The sequence below is a fragment of the Glycine soja genome, chromosome 12 (assembly GCF_004193775.1).
Source record: "Glycine soja cultivar W05 chromosome 12, ASM419377v2, whole genome shotgun sequence".
Lineage (NCBI taxonomy): Eukaryota > Viridiplantae > Streptophyta > Magnoliopsida > Fabales > Fabaceae > Glycine > Glycine soja.
The window spans coordinates 22,955,438-22,973,372 of NC_041013.1; the positions used below are offsets into that span (position 1 = coordinate 22,955,438).

The following is a 17,935-nucleotide window of genomic DNA, read 5'->3' on the forward strand; positions in this document are numbered from 1 at the left end:
TGGGTTGACTAGCCATGTTCAAGGTTTCTTGTACTAGCCCAACACTAATTGCATGCAAAGTGCTCTTATGACTCTATCAGCTGTCTAATACTTCCTAGCTAGTTTTTGAATTCTATACTTTGGCTCTGTTAGAATGACATCAAAGTCACTAATAGTCCATTATGCTACTTCAACTTGTGCACTAACAAATATCTTAGTTCTGGTATCAATAGAAGTCCATATTCTTTTAGCAGAAGGAGGGTCAGGGTCCTGCACCAAAAAATTCAAATAATTTATCAAACACATAATCAAACAACAATGAAATACAAAAATCAATCATTGACCTGATAAAAGTATAGTCTACTTGACATCCCACCAATATCAAGTTCCCAAATCCTTGGATCCCCCACCCGCAACCATCTCCTTTTTTGGTGGGATAGCTATAAGCACCCTATATAGGGTCAGGAAATAACTGAACAATCTCTTGTGCCTTAGGATTGCTGTAAGGATCACAAGTGCATACATGTTGCTCCAAGTGTTTGGCATTACTGGGAGCACAGTAATAGTGACAAGTTGAGTAGAGGAAATTGGTGGTGTCATTTCTATAAATTTTTTTGTCCTCTGGAGTCATATGAAATGGTGGGTGGACGGTTCCCCAAACTGATGGGGCTGCACCAAGCTGGTGTTTCAGGATTAATGATCATCTCACTATATCTACTGACATCAGTTAGCACATCTCCATCACAAGGAGCACCATTATTATTCCAGCAACTACCCATGTCTAAAAGGTAGAACCGGCTCTTAGGTCCTTCATTTTTTATATCTAACCTCCACCTGACGCTAAAATTTGGTGACTCTGGAAGCTCAATCATGAAACCAAATGGTTAATTGTTGTCAATCAAACCAGATATATTGAAGGAAATTGAATGTTGTTAAACTAGCTTGCTATTTTATGACTACAAAATAGATTTCAAAGTGTGGACAAATTAAGCCTCTACATACGATTTTAAGCATTCCCCTTGTGCCATAATGGTAACCTCCAGAAACAACCTTCTGGTTGCATCAACTCTCAGATACAACATCAACTATGGATATTTGTTTGAAGTCTTGAGCTTATGTTTGAACATCCAACTTCCCACATTAACTTTCTTCTCCTAAACTACCTCGTAGTAAGAGTGTTTACCATTTCCACCACCCTCACAATCAGAATCCAAATCATAAGTACCATAGAATCATCCTTGCATTGTACAATCATTATCATTGACCTGTGTCTATTAATGGCACAAAATGGGTTGGTTCTTGCACCCCTTTCGAAAGCATGGAAACCTCCTCAGACTTATAAATGGTGGCAATAAATGGCAGAGTATTTTGTTCATATTAACGACCTAAAGAAACTGTTATTAAACCTTGGTTTATGGTAAGACTCCAAATTTTTTGCATTGAAATGTTGGATTGTCAATTTGTAATCACTCATCACTAAACAAAGAAAACATAGAGGTTCGAAACAATTATAGGTGTGTTGGACCATATGGAACAGAACATCCAAAATCTAAATCATTTCATAGTCATTATTCAGGTTGATCTTGTAATCATGTTTGACTTTGGGTGAGTTACTATTGATATAATCAAAGATACAACAACAAATGACCTTATGAACTTCATGTACAGTCCTACCCTTTTGAGGAAAAAATGAGAAAATTAAAGGACGATAAGTGGAAGAGAGAAAAGAGACATACTTCTGAATAGTTGATTCTCCAAGCTGCTTGATGGCAAGTATTAATACATCATCCAAAGCCCATGTTCATCCTCATAACAGTACCCAATTAACGTGAGAAGATGTGGATGCCTTAGTTGTGCAAGGTTTATAATCTCTGCCTAGAAAACAAAATATGTTGAAAACAACAATTTTCATGACATGTTGTTCAATTAATTCTTCTAAGATATTTATTTATAAATGTAGTAGTATTTTGTAAAGAAAATAAATATGTTGGTATCTTAAATTTATAGAAATGGGGATTTTGGGGGAGGAGTAATCATGAAAAAAAAAGTTAAAAAGGGCAGTTGAGAAAGCAAACTAACCAGCCACTCCGTGTCACCTTTCGAGGAGATCCAAGTCCAACCTTTTCGCAGCTACAGTTTGAACCTTCAAACCAGACCTAAGTTTGTCATCAACAAAACCCTTGCAAATAGATCAAAACCCTCCTTCACCTAGCGTGTTACTCCTTGAGAAACTGTTTGTTGCTTCCCTTAGCTCCTCAAGTGTGAATGCATATAGCTTTGAGCCAGCAAATGAAATTCAAATATCTTCAATGACCTGAGTGGAGCTTCAATTGCTCACATGAGATAGACATAGCCTCTGCAAAGAACCTTGTTTTAGGACTTGTTTCTCTTATTCCTCCAAGGAACAACTAATGTAACAACTTAGGATCAAGATGACAAACTTCCATGTGTTCCTTTTAGTACTCATTTGGTTCATATCTACAATTGCAATAACCTTGTTGTGTATGTATATATTTTTCTTTCACAAGCTACTACTTCTGATTCTAAAATATGAGAAAGACAACATAAAATTGGGAATGATTGATGCCGCTGGAAAAAAATGTGTAAGCTAATGAAATATAATAGTACATATTTTCACCTACTATCTTAAAACAAATTGTGGGGAAATTCCCTGACTTCGACAACTCTTGAATATGGATGCTAATCATGCTCTAACTATACCACACGATGTGCATAATTGGTTTCTATTTTATTTTATTTCATTTTTAATGACTTTTTAATTTTATAACTACAATATGTGATACATATCTTCAATTAAGTATAGGTCAACTAATGCTAATGCATATATTCAATAAAAATTTCACATCCTCCTGAAGTTGTCCTCATCCTTTCCCAAACGAAAAATAGAGTAAAAAGAATGTCCCAAGGGGAAACTAGAGCATTAAATCCAACCAATAAAAGGAACACATACCAAGATTTATCATCACTTGCATACTCAGTAAATTGTAAAGTAAATGTTAGTATAGATTCTGTGAGGTTATACCTAAGGTGAGCTGAAATTGCAAGATACACAAAGGAAAACATATCAAAACACCAAATAACTGGAAGGCACTCACCGCCCTAACAAAAACCAGCAGCTCCAATAGTAGAAGCACCTTCCCTTTTTAAGGCTTCAATAACAGGTTTTGTTGTTTCAATACCTTTTTCCTACAAAATAAAGAAACATGCATCAGAATGTGTTATAGTTTATAAACAAGTCACAATTTTTATACATCTGAATTGAAACAATTTACAATATCATTAAGTAAGAATTAACTGGTTCATGATCTTTTAACCAAACAGGTAAAGGCATGTTCTCATTCTTAGGATCAAAAGGGTCCCCATTGAAGAAGTCGGGACAGACACAATAACACCCGTTTTTTGTTGCAACCTTGTCTATCAACTCCCTTCACAATGTATAACAAATAGCATCACTTATCAAGGGAAATTACATTTAGTATCATAGAGAGACAAAGAAAATAGGCAAAGAGAGAAAATCAGTGGAATGAAGCAGCCAATTCTCTAGGTGTTCAATATACCAGAGCATAAATAAAATTGTAAGAGAAAAAGAGACATCCCAATAGAAAAAGTAATTATATAACAAATGCACCATCTTTGGAGATTAAAAATCTAGCTATGATCTAACATTCTATATACAGTCTCGAACAATTTGAAGGTTTATTGTTTTCCTGCAAGAAAAATATAATTTCAGCATAATCAATTTGAAGGTTTCTTTTGGCTTTCAAGTATCCTATGCTTAGGAAACAATCAAGTAGGTTGTCCCCTTATGACATTATTAACAACCACAAACATTAATTAACAAATATTAACCAAACTAATAATTAAAATTTGTGTTAGTAAATATACCTTGTTCCATTCATTCTTCAAACCACTAGTAACTATGCACCACATCCAATGCATCACATAATATCCACACTCATAGCCTCCGGTTTAAATATGACTCTAAATTCAACATACAAAATATATTTAACACTCCAACCATACAAAGTTACAAATGTCTTCATTGCAAACACCTATTGATTAAATAATTACTAACCTTTGGTTCAATCCACCGAGGTGCAGGTTCCAAAGTACTGGTTATTGTCTTTATTGCACTTGTTATAAAAATAACATAAACATATATAACATCAAAATCCTTTTCACATATTGTACAATAGTTATACACTAAATCAATTATAAATTTTAAAAAAATCTGTTAATTGCAGCTTTGATGTTAATATCAGGCTTCAAAGAACAAAACCAAACAACAATATTATCCCATGAACACAGAACAACAAGTTGTCAACGTGCCCTAAAGTCGACAATTATAATTAGGTATGTATAATGAAAATATTTTGAGTGTACTACATAAATTTAACTTACTGATTCAAGTAAGCTCCTAAGTACACTTGTCGTTGTGACTCCTTGACCCATGCTTCAATGTAATGTTGACATTCTTGATGTCTATCCTTAGCATTGTGTATAGACTAAGGCTCAAGGAAACTATACACTGAACCATGACCTAAGCTTGTACTCCAGTCATCCATAAACCTATTTTTGACATCAATATTGTTAACCCTTTATATCGTCAAGAATATTCATTATGAGGTAATAAAAAAAACCTTGTAATTCAATTTACTCACACAATCCACAGTTGTAGTATAGATATGTTCAAACACTTGTCACCTGATATTATTTCAGTTAGATCTGCATGTGTCATGAAAAAGGATGCTTGTACATTAGGAATTCCAAATTTCATCCCATCCCACGACAATTGAACTGGCTTCTAGTAAACATCATACAAGATCTTCATCAATTCTCCCAATGGATCGTCTCCAGCAACTGTATTGCACCTTTCAACAGGTCCAACTGGTTTCAACACATTATTGTGTGAATCCTATATAGTTAATGAAAATAATAATTACAGTAATATTATGAAACAAATATTAACAATGTTCTATGGTGATTGTTGCTGATGAAGTGTTGGAGCCACGTGATGCTTGTCCAAAGTACTAACTGATTGTGACACCAGTCCCAGCTACACGAACATGACCAGGATGCTCCAACCGGCCAAGCACAGTATTCAATATGTCGGCACGACCATCGGGAACAAACCTTCCCTGTGTCGTTTATTCCTGTAAATCATCTTGTAACAACCACAAAAAGGAGTTATATTGTAAACTTAGATCATGGTTTTCATACCATATTTTTTTAATTCAAATTAACTCATAACATGAACTCACAATTTTTTCAGAGATTTGTTGTGCCGCTGTAGATGTCATCTACCTATATCGCTTTGTTCGAGTCATTTTCCACTTCACATGTCTTGCAATTGGGGATGGAGGGTCGACGGTCATTGCTGAATTTTCATAAACTCAGCTTGTAGGAGTCGTGTCTTCCTTTTCTCGTCCATTGGTTTTTTTTCTAGAAGATCGTAACCCCACGAAATAGTAAGTGGGGGCAGTCATTGAATTTTTGAATTTCCTGAGCTTTTTTCCATATTCCATGTCATGAATTGTAAACAGTTTCCACTAAATAATGAATTTAACAAACTTAACATAAATCAAATTTTAACAAAAACCTAGTTACATCAAACTTGCCAATTAGGGGTTTGTTGACTTTTTGCAAATTGTTCCCAAGTTTATGGATCCAGACCATACTTAGCAGAAGGATCATGTTTATCTTGACCCTCATTGTCAGCATATACATATTTAGTGGTGAGGGAAGGCTTAAATTGACTTCATCTCGTGGTGCCCTTTGACATGACCTTTTTCTTGTTAGTTGAACCTTCAGTGATGTCAAATTTACCGTGCAATAAAAAATTGTATTCAAACGCTTACTCAATGACAACCTTTGCAACTTAATTAAACAAAAAGAAACCCAAAGGGTTACTTAACTGCACTTACCAAAATGTCATCCCATATTAGGTTCTTTAGAGATTCTGGGACAACTTTCCAACTGGAATGTACTATCGAAATTTTTTCCCACGCTACTACCCCCAGGTAACTATGGAACTTTTCTTTATGGGGGCCTGATCCTCTGCCAGTTGTAGGATTGACAGTCAACCTTCTAAGTCGGGTAGTTTGTCTAGTCTTCCTTGACATAGTTGCTGAAGGAGCATCTGAAGGTGGAAGGGAACTTGGGGGTGTTGCCAAGGGTCCTGTCCAAAATAAAAATAAAAATCAGTAAACACAAAGTAATTAGAACAACATGTAAGTATCAAATTGTAAATAACCACAACTGTAAAATGTAATATATTAAACATTACTTGGGTATATACCGCAGCGTAGGCGTATTCTCCCATAAACCTTCATCATGATCGTTACGATTTGCATGTACATCATTTTCCTCATTTTCAGCATTTATGGAAGGCATTTACGGGGAAAAGGTGGGCATCTCGTTAACATCAAGTGTTGAAGCATCAATATAGTAAGGGATACCACTTGTTTCCCCCTGTAGAACAACTGACCATCTTAAGTCACTCGGATCTTGGATATAAAACATCTATTTGGCTAGTGCTGCCATGATGAAAGGCTCGTCCTTGTAACCAACCTTTTCAAGGTCAACCAAAGTAAGCCTCATTTTGTTTTGATGCACACCCATATTTTCATTAACCCAGTTGCACTTGAAGACAGACACTTTAAAATCATCGTAATCAAGCTCCCAAAATTCTTGAATCACTCCAAAATAAGGCATGGACGCTCGAATCGAATTGTTATCGGATGCACTATTACTAAAGTGATCTGAATGAGCATCAATGCTCCCCCCCACTATTCTACATGATACTTTTATCATCCTGTGACTTTGTGTAGAAGGAATAGTTATTGATATCATAACCCATCCATGGGGGGACATTGAGATTTGGTCCAACAACTAACAAGCTTAATGTTTTAGAAGCACTATCATCAGCGAAGATAGTTTTTCTAAACTAGTTAATGAAAGTTCTATTGTGCTCTTGCAACACCCTCATCATGTTCATCTTTGGGTGAGTAGTTGTCACATTTTGTTTGTGAGCATCTATGTACGGGATAACCTCTGTTGTGTTGTTTAGTACATATAGATGTGCTTGTGAGACCTCCTGCCAATCCATGGTTACAACATTGAATCCTCGTGTTCCCCTACCTTGCCGTGTGCAATCATGACGACTTTGAGGAAGGCCGACAGGTGTACCAGTTTCTATATACTTAGAACAAAACTCAATAACTTCTTCTATGATGTACCTTTCGACAATGCTTGCTTTGAGTTGGTATTGATTCTTCATATAACTTTTCAACACCTTCATGTACCACTTAACCGGATACATCCACCATAGAAAGGCAAACCCACATAACCATATCTCTTGTACAAGATGAACAAGTAAATGAATCATAATGTCAACAAATGATAGTGGAAAATACATCTCCAATTGACAAATGATAATGGAAGCCTCATTTTCCAAATCATCCAATTGTTCAGGGTCAATGAATTCGCTGTAGATTGCATTGAAGAAAAAACACAATCGAGTTATGACAACCCTAACTTTGTCAGGTAATATACTGCAAACAGCTACATGCAACAATTTTTGCATTAACATGTGACAATCATGAGACTTTAACCCAACCAATTTCAGATCATTGATGGATACAAGACTCTTGATATTTGAAGAGTATCCTTGTGGGACTTTAACATTTTTTAGACAGTCACAAACTTTTTTTCTCTATCGTTGATAGTGTGACATGCTAGGGGCAAATACATTCGATGTCCTTGTGATACTGGATGCAACTGTTGTCGAATACCCATGTTTACCAAATCTTGACAACATTTCAAACCATTTTTTGTCTTGCCTTTAATGTTAAGAAGGGTGCCAATTAAACTATCACACACATTTTTCTTGACATGCATTACATCTAGACAATGTCATACATGTAGATCGCACTAGTAAGGAAGATCAAAGAATATTGACCTTTTCTTCCAAATGTTATTGTCGGACCCATCCTTTTTTTCTATCTTCCCAAAGATAGTTATGATGTTGTTGACCCAATCAAAATATTCATGTCCACACAATGGTTTTGGTGCACTATCAATCTCTAATGTCCCATTAAATGCTCTCTTCATTCACCGATACGGGTGATAAGGTTTTAGAAATCTTTGATGCCTTATATATATTGTCTTCTTTCCATGCTTTAGTTGGATGTAGCTTGTGTCTTTCTCACATATAGGACATGTGTGGTGTCCTTTGACACTATATCCACTCAAATTCCCATAAGATGGAAAGTCGTTAATGGTGCAAAATATCATTGTACGCAACCTGGAGCTCTATTAAAGATTCCCATCATACACACCAACCCCTTCTACCCATAATTTTGTCAAGTCTGCAATCAAGGGAGCAAGATAGAAATCAATGTCATTTCCTGGCTATCTTGGACCGACTATCATCATACACAACACAATGTATTTTCATTTGATGCACAACCAAGGAGGAAGGTTGTAAATCATTAGCAAAATAGGCTATGAATTATGGCTGGTGCTCAAGTTACCAAAAGGATTAATTATGTCGGAAGCAAGACCAACCCTTAGGTTTTTGGGATCTTATCCAAAATCCGGATACAACTGATCAATTGTCTTCCATTGGAGAGAATCAGTTGGATGACGTAGCAATCCATCATTTTTTTTGTCATCTGCATGCCATGTTAGGTTTTTTGCGTCATCTGCATTAGCAAACAATCACTTAAACTTGGGTATTATTGGAAGATACCAACACACCTTTGATGGATGATCATTGTTTGTGGTTGCATCATCACTGCATTCGCCATACTTCACTTTGTAGTGTGAGACCCCACATATAGGGCAGTTGCGCATTTCGACAAACCAATTTCTATACAAAATACAATCATAATTTTCTGGTATTCCATACCCACAAGACATAATATCTTCTTCGCCTTATAATGATTCTTGGGTAAGGTGTTATCTTCAGGAAGCAAATTCTTCAATAACAGAAACAATTCAGTGAAGCTTTTGTCACTCCACCCAAATCTTGCCTTCAAGTTCACCAAAGCTAACACCCTTTATAACTGTGTGAAGGTTGTGCATCCCAAATACAATGGCTTCTTAGAATCAGTTTCTAAATTTTCATAATAAGGTGCATGAGCTTGCCCAAAACCCTCTTGCCCAAGATCACGTATCCTGTCTTCTATGCGATCTTCGATACATCAACTGCCTCAGTCAGAGGGATTGTTGACATTTGTGGTAATTCACCATGCCATATCCATTTTGTATAAGTAGGACTAATACCCTCACATATAAGATGTGATATAACGTCATTCAATGATTGTCGTCTCCCATTCAGAAATTTAACACATGGACACAAATATTTTCCACCCATTTATGGTGCATTTTGTTGCACAAATTGTAAGAAATCTTCAACCCCCTTCTCATACTTGTGAGTTATGCGTGCTGTTTTCATCCAACTTCGATCCATATTTCGTGTACTGTGATACGAGGTACATTATCTCATATGCATGAAAATCTCACTTTTTTCATAAAAAGGTGTGACCCTATCCCATTCGGGAAGACATCTTTTTTACTTGATTTATACGTACAAGTTAAGTAGGTTATGTTAAATTTGATGAAATTTCGGCAGCATTTCACATTGGTCTCCAAGTACACAACATGAAAGTGGTGATATGGATTCACCATGATCAACTATGTACTCGGAGAACAACGCAATATGCAATAAACAAAAATTTAATCAAAATTAACACAACATACTTAACCTATACGTAAGAATTAAGTTAAAAACAATTAGTCTTCCCAAACTGTTCAAATAGACAATTCAAGATTAAATACAATGATTAATCCAAACTGTCCGTATTAATCGTTGTATTCAATCTCAAACGGGGAACTATGGTTCGCTCACAATGCAGAAAATTGTAATATTAAACAATACTCATATATGAACAACAAATGTAATAACGACATAAGTGTCAAAATGGCATACATACCTCAAAAGATGCTGGTAATAGAAACTATGAGTGCATTAACAACAGTGATAATTAGATGAGTTTATGTTCAATCAAGCAACAAGAAGTTCTTCGGTAGCTTTAACTTCATTACGCACTTAAATAGTAGTACCTACAAGCAATACAAATTGTTTAAGATAAAACTAGGAATACAATTGTGATAACAAAATTAATTCAAACACACAGACGATATATGTATTTGTAAAGGACAAAAAGGAGTAGATATGGCTTTTCAATGGACCACATTTTTGTAACTGGTCATTAAAGTACAACAAATTATCTTAATTAGCAATACATATGAGATGGCCATTACTTGCCCGCCTTTATTATGTATGATTTGTGGTTTGTGATCCTAAGGTTACACACTGTTTGTTAACAAAGACAATAACTATGCATGTTATTTGTTTTTTTGTTTGTATCATTTCATTGACCCATTGCTTTCAAAAGAGAAATTAAAAGAAAAGAGCTTAACGTCCAATCATTCATTTAGGTATTTATTTGAAATTTATATATGTAAATAAGAAAATGAAAAAGCAAGGGAAGCAACAGAGTTTCATCATTCACTTAATAGAGGTGTACAGTTAGTGTCGCAACCTACCCTTCGGCGGGAGGGCGACGCGAGACTCACGGGTGTGTCTTCCAAGAAAGGAATACGCGCGGAGTTGCCACCAACGTTTATTTGAGGAAAAATGTTGGAAAAACCGGAAAAGACGTGGTCTACGAACTTTAAGTGAAAGGTTCGGGAGTTGTATTTATGCACAGGGAAGGTATTAGCACCCCACGCTCCGTTACAAAGGACGGCAGCCTTTAATCAAGTGTGCGAATATGACTTCAATTTGTGTTATCTTCCCCTTTTTACGTTCTTATGTCTTTTTATGCCTTTTTATATTTTTTATCTTTTTGTGGTCGACAAGGGTGTTTCCCTTGCTCCTACATATTCCTCAATTGTGATAAGGAAATCAAACCTATGTAGTTCTTTGATAACTCAACGTTGGTTAAATTGTTTTTATCCTTTTTTTGCAAGATATATTTTTATTGAATGAAAGGTCTTTTAAGGCATTGGACCATTAAACGATCTTTCGATTCTTTTGAAAGGAGAGAAAAAATTAAGGCATTGGACCATTAATGATCCCTTGGTTTTTTGAAAGAGGTAACAAAGCTACGTGTTGATTTTAGGCTTTTAGAAATCCACGTTTAACCAATAAAAGCGGAAAAGACCATTTCAAGGCGTTGGACCTTAAAAATGGCTTTTTAGGTGATGACAAAAGTTTGATTTATGAATTGATTTTAGCCTTAGTTTCACTTTGGTTATTAGTCAATTCGATTAAGAAAGAAAAATCCCAAAGAAAAACGTCCGATTGATTTTTTTGATTATTTTATTAAAAGATATATTTTTTTATTATTATATTATTATTTTGCCTCTTTTTGGTTTTAAACGTGGTTACGACATGACCGAATGATCGAATTTCATTTTAACAGAAATTAAAAGGTGTTACAATTCAAATGATCGGTGGAAATTTATTTTATTTTTTTATTAGGCGAGAGAATGACTTAAATAAATTACTAAAGCACGTCAAAAGGGGGTACGGAAAGTAAATGAAATGAAAATAAAAGCACGTGAAACAAGTGGGGACCACTAAGGGTACATAGAATGAATTGAAAAGTTTGATTTCCGGAACTTACCGGTTGAAGACCGAAGAACGAACGAAGAACGATGAAGAACAGTGGAAAACCTTCGCAAAATCGCCCACGAAAACGTCTCGGAAGTGTTACGGAAGCGCCTTGGCTTGGATTTTCTTCACGGAAACAATTTTTCTCACTAATTTTAAGTGATTCTCAGGTACCAGGAGGGTCGAACATTTTTGTTCTGCCCTCCTCCCCCTATTTATAGGGGAAAAAAGGGTGGTGGTTGCCGCCCAGCTCGCCTAGGCGAGCTAGGTTACTTCCAACAGAAGGCACCGCTTTCTGTTGGAAGACCCTGGAAGGCCCAAGTGGGCCTGATTGCTATTTGTACCCCTTGTTTACTAAATACACCCCTGCCCCTTTTTTGCTGATTCTTTTTCCGTAACGTTACGGAACTTTACAAATTGTGTAACGATACTTGTTTTCTTTTTGTAATGTCACGAAACTTTACGGATTACACAATCATCCCTTCTTTGGCTTCCGGAATGTTACGGAACTTTACAGATCGCGCCTTAACACGTTCTTTCAACTCCCGACATGTCGCGGAACTTTACGGATTGCCTAACGATGGGTGTCAAGTACCTCGAAGTGGTCAAGCGAGGGTCGCATCCCAACAAACGGATGGTCCGAACGAAATTAGGGTATGACAGTTAGGTATTTACAGAAAGTGATGTCACTAAGACAATTGCCATAACTAATCTTAATGTCTATAACTACCCGAGATTGCAGTTGAATAAAAGCATCTCTTACAATACTCTAACACAACTAGTCTCAAGGGTTTGAAATCTGAAATTTTAGTCCACTGTTATTACTGCGTAGGATACACTTGTTGTTCGAGTATTATTTTTACGCATCATGTGACATGGGGCAAGTATTAATTTAATGCCTTACTCAATTTTCAAGGAAATAGGTTTGAGGGTGACATGTGTCTATTGTTTATCCTAAAGGCATAGTTAAGGATGTGCTGGTTAAGGTGGACAAGTTTGTCTTTCCGGATGATTTAGTGGTGCTCGATATGGAGGAATATAGGGATGTCCCAATCATACTAGGATGTCTATTCTTCAATAGTTGTGACGTGGTTGTAAAGGTTAGGCAAGGTAAGCCCACTGTTAGATGGGTGATGAGCAAGTTGTTTTTAATTAATCTAATATTGTGAAAATGCCTACCTATTTTCCTACCTGTAATTTAATTAAGGTAAGAGATCCCGTTGATGCTTTGGTGGAATCTTCATTCTCAAGTGTGGGAGTGGAGGATCCTCTAGAAAGAGTTCTTACTACTAAGGAGGAAATACTGATGTTCTCCTCCAACCTTAAAGCAATGGCAAGCCAATAAAAAATCATAGGTTTGAAGAGTTGGAAGGAGTAGTGGACCAAATCCTAAATCCTCCATTGAGGAAACTCCCATGTTAGAGTTAAAGCCCGTACCCTCCAAATTAAAATAATTTTTTCTTGACCCCCCTGTTTCTTTGTCAGTTGTTATTGCTACAGGTTTGAATGCAATAGAAGAAGGGAAACTTTTAAGGGTCTTATGGGACAACAAGGAGGCATTTGGGTGGACCATTCATGACATCAAGGGTATTGACCTTACTATAGGCACCCATAGGATCCATACGAAAGAAGACCAAGAAACTAAGTCGTTGCCTAAAAGGAGGCTCAACCTCAACATGATGGAGGTTGTCAAGGGAGAGGTGTCTAAGTTGTTGGATGCAGACATCATCAAACCCGTCTCTGATAGTGAATGGGTAAGTCTGGTGAAATGTGTTCCTAAAAAATGGCACAAGTATCATGGAAAATAGCAGAAATAGCTCATAGCTGTAAGGAAAACTATTGCATGGCGGATGTGTATTGATTATAGGAAATTGAATGAAGCCACCTAAAAAAGAATCATCTTCTTCTTTCCTTTATTAATCAAATGCTTGAGACACTTTCTAGTCATGCATTCTATTATTGTCTAGATGGGTATTTTGACTATTTGGAAGTGTGTTTGGCTGACAAAGATTAGCACAAAACAACTTTTACCTGCCCTTACAGGACATTTGCGTATAGACGAATGGCTGTTGGTTTACGTAATGCTCACAATGCCTGATTTGTTTGTTTGCGGCGCTTTTTTTTTCCTATTACATAGCACTTTCTGAGGGCTCTTGCTATGGGGTATATATTTATAAAAAGTGTTATATATATATATATATATATATATATATATATATATATATATATATATATATGAAATTAATATATAGCTCTTATCTAAACAAACACAATATACACAATAAGACACCACACCATGTTATCCAGTAATATATACAGCATAAACAATTTTAATGGAAAAGCACTGTATATGCTACATTGTAAACAACGCTAAATCAAAGAAGCACTATCTATAGTTCATTCTCTGGTTTATTTCACATGCAGCGCTAGTTGTATTCTCTCTGTCTTTCCCTTGCCTAAGGTACATAAGGAGCATCCTCCAACCACATAAAACTATGGAAGTTAATATACAATGATAAAATGCAATGCAATGAACATGGGAACATGGTTCATTTTCAAAGGGAGCATAAGGAAATAGGAAGCAATCAATACACACAAAATTCAAAAATAAAATATAATTATAAACGAAATGGCAAGCCTTGGGCATAGGAATTTGACTCACATACTATATATTGTGGGTCTAAAAGATATATTCAAATCTACATAAAAGAGGATTGATATGCATGTATAGTTCTTCTAAAATATGGTTTTGTATTAAGTGATCTCATGCTAGACCTGATATGAAACATTGGTTCTGGAAAACAAAATGAGAAAGACAAAAGACAAGAACAGGATAATGTAGTATGTTGATATTGAAAACACTAACCTTTTAGCATGCTGATAAATGAATCGTGAGGATATTTTGGTTTCAATACATATCTGTCAGAACAACTTTTAAAAAGTTAGCAAACCTTCAATGCAAAACACCATTTAGTCTACCCAAATAAGAAAAGTGCTAAAAGTTATATAAAACAAAAGAAAAGGATGAAGAAAAAATCATAATCAAGTATGATGACAGAAAATGCAATGTTGACAATGCAATTATAACGAAGTTATACATTATACTTGTTTTATAAGGAGCTAAGGCACATGGTTCACTAATCATTAATGTCACGCTTGGTCAAGCTTGTCAAACATTGGTAAAGCATCGATAATTCATTTTAATAAATCTTACTAAACTTAACTGAGTTTTGTGCCAACAACTATAAGAAGGAATGCAACTTAAAAAAGAAAAATGCAGTTCAATCATTCTTTATCCTTGTGTTTCTTTCCGTCCCTCCTAAAAACACCATATCACAAATGATGCAATCTTACCCCACAAGGGCATTGGATAGAAGACTCCAAGAAGATTGGGCCAGAGATGCAAGAGAAGGCCCTAGGGTTCTCATGAGCCTTAGGGTAGATTTCGGACCCATGGACAAAGTATGAGTCCGCTTATCTTTGTACATATTAGATTAAGGTTTCATTATTTTTTTTCCTTGTATTTAGGGCTCCATAATATAGGTAAGGTACCCTAGAAATGTAGGATTTTTCAGCCCTTGTATTTTAGGGCACATAGACTAGTTTTTATATTAGTGGTAGTTTTGTAATTTCACATGCATTAAGTGAATATTTGATGTGTGTGGTTGGAAATAAATTTAATTGAATTGGGAGAAGCCCAATCCAATTAAATTTTAGAGGGGGGGGGTGAGCATTTGCTTGCTACACCCCATTGCCACATCATATAGTCACACTTTGTGCATGTTATTCATGCTTTACATGCCTCATGACACCTAAGCACACTTAGTGGAGAATCTTGGACTTGATCTTAGATTAGTGGGCTGAACCATAGCTAAAATTCACTAATCATAATTAGTGAAATTTTGGCTCCAAAATTTGGCTCCACAAAATTCAATTTGAAGTTCAAGTGAAATTTGAATAGAAATTCAAATTTCCCTCGAATTTTGTGTGACACTTAGGTTATAAATAAAGGCCATGTGTGTGCATTTTTTCAACTTTGATCATTTAAGAATTAAACTTAAAAGTTCAAACCTCTTTTGAGGCACAAAATTTCATGCTCCTTCTCTCTTTCTCCCTCCATTCATCTTTTCCTACCTTCAAGCTCTTATCCATGACTTTCTATGGTGGTGAGCTTCTTCTAGACTCATCTTCTCCTTGAAGTGGCATCTCCAATCATCATTCTTCCATCTCCATTCTACTTCCATTAATCTTCAAGAAGCAAAGGACTCCATTGATGATGAAGATCCAAGGCCTACAAGCTCCACATGGAGCTACGTCATGTGGTATCAAGAGCATCTTCATCTAGGTGATGTTCTTTTGCTTCCTCTATCGTTTTGTTCGGCCAATTCACTTTAATTCCTTGTTCTTCATATTATTCTCCATGTATATCCTCCATTGTATTGTGGTTTGGTGCTATTTAGAGTAGATTCAAAAAAATAAACCGATTAAATCTTAGATCTACACTTGTTCTTGCATTTCTATGGTTCAAATTTTATAAATCTACTTTTGAATCATGTTTTTGTGTTGATTTTAGGTTCTAACATTTTTCAGTCATAATCTTCTTGTGCTGAAACTTTAGATCTAAATCTTCATCCAAAATATTGATTAGAAAAAAAGCACAAAAATTTAAGTGTAAATCACTTGATCCATGTTGTCTTAGAGTCATGTTTAGTCATAATAATTGTGACATTATGTTCTAAGTTTGTGTTGAATTTTTATTTTGTTGATTGAATTCTAAATACATTTGTTCATGTATTATGTTCATTCTTAGCCTATCTTTTGAATTTTGAGTCTAATTCATGCATGTTATTTAGTTCATAACATGTTCTAAATCAATTCCTAGAAGTAGTCTTGTTGTTGAACTTTTTTTTTTGTTTTCTAAGTTTCCTACATGATGCCTATGATGAAGTTGAGTTGTGGTGCTGAGTTGTGGCTAGATTTGTGAATCAAATAAGTCTTAAGCTCTATTTAATTGTGTTATTCAAGATAATTGAGCATAAGCAAACATAAATTGTAATTATCCAAGCCTTAAGCAACATAAACACTAATCTTGATTTCTAGGTTGAAATCGCTGGTGCTCGCAGCTTGAACATACAAACTTGTATAAATTACTGGGAATTGGTTACTACGAATTTTGAGCTGAAATATTTACTGAATTTTCTAGACATTTAGACCAAAATTATAAAAAAAAGAACCAAGTGATTTGGATAACATTAAAAAATAATAAAAATCACACAAGTTGGCAGAAAAATCAGTGTCAAGGAAAAAAAAAGTGAAAGGAAAGTGTGCTTGTTGTTTTGGCTCGAAATTTGTTCTATAACTGGTGTCTATTTTATACCAATCTTAGTTCTGAAATTTCAATTGAAAATTATTGTGAAAACAAGTACCAAAACTAGAGGTTTCTTGAGTCTTTTTTTTTTAGTTTTTCTACTCTACTCTAGAGTCATTCTAGGTTTCTCTTTGAGTCCTAGCTTGTTTTTGTGTGCTTTTCATTGCTTTAATTGTTGAATAATCCTTGAAAATTTGTCTTGTTAAAACTATATTGGTTTAGCTTTCATTTAATTTTTTTGGTCTTTGGTTATTGCTTGTCTCTTTGTTTCCTTGTTTGTGAGTTGCCATATAAGGAATTGGAAAGGAGGATTGATGCCATCCCTTGAAGAATTTGAGTCAAGAAGCAAGGGACCAACCACCTTAAGAGCTATTGGACTAAGAAGCACTCCAAATTGAGTGAATCACCAAAGAGAGAACAACCACCAAAATTGAGGATCTTTTTGTAATTTTTTTAATTGAGAATTTACTTACCTTCATTGCTTTCAAATTTTGTAACAAAAAGGCCTTTCATTGGAAGTAAGTTGGGAGCCTCCAACAGGTCACCCTACTTCCATTTGTGTGTAATAATTTTAGACAATTTTTCCTTAGGATAGTGAGTGTTTTGTTGGGAACCTTAAATGAGGTCATCCAAACACTCTTAGGATCTGCCTAGTTTACATTTCTTTCACTTTAATTTCTTGCTTACTTTCATAGTTTATTTTCTTTACTAGTCACACCTAGTTTATCTTGTTATTGCATAGTACTTTCTTATTTCTTATCACGCTTATCTTGAGTTCTTTTGGAACCTTAGCTTTTACCTTTTTTACAAACCCCCAACAAGAAAGAACCATAACTTAGGAACTAACATGAGTCATCACTCATCTAGTTTTAATGGCGAGG

General features: G+C 35.3%; 1 pseudogene; it reads right to left on the minus strand.

Moving 5' to 3' along the window:
• Positions 1 to 311: 311 nt before the first annotated feature.
• On the minus strand, positions 312 to 851 carry LOC114378882 (annotated as a pseudogene).
• Between the last annotated feature and the right edge of the window lie 17,084 nt (positions 852 to 17,935).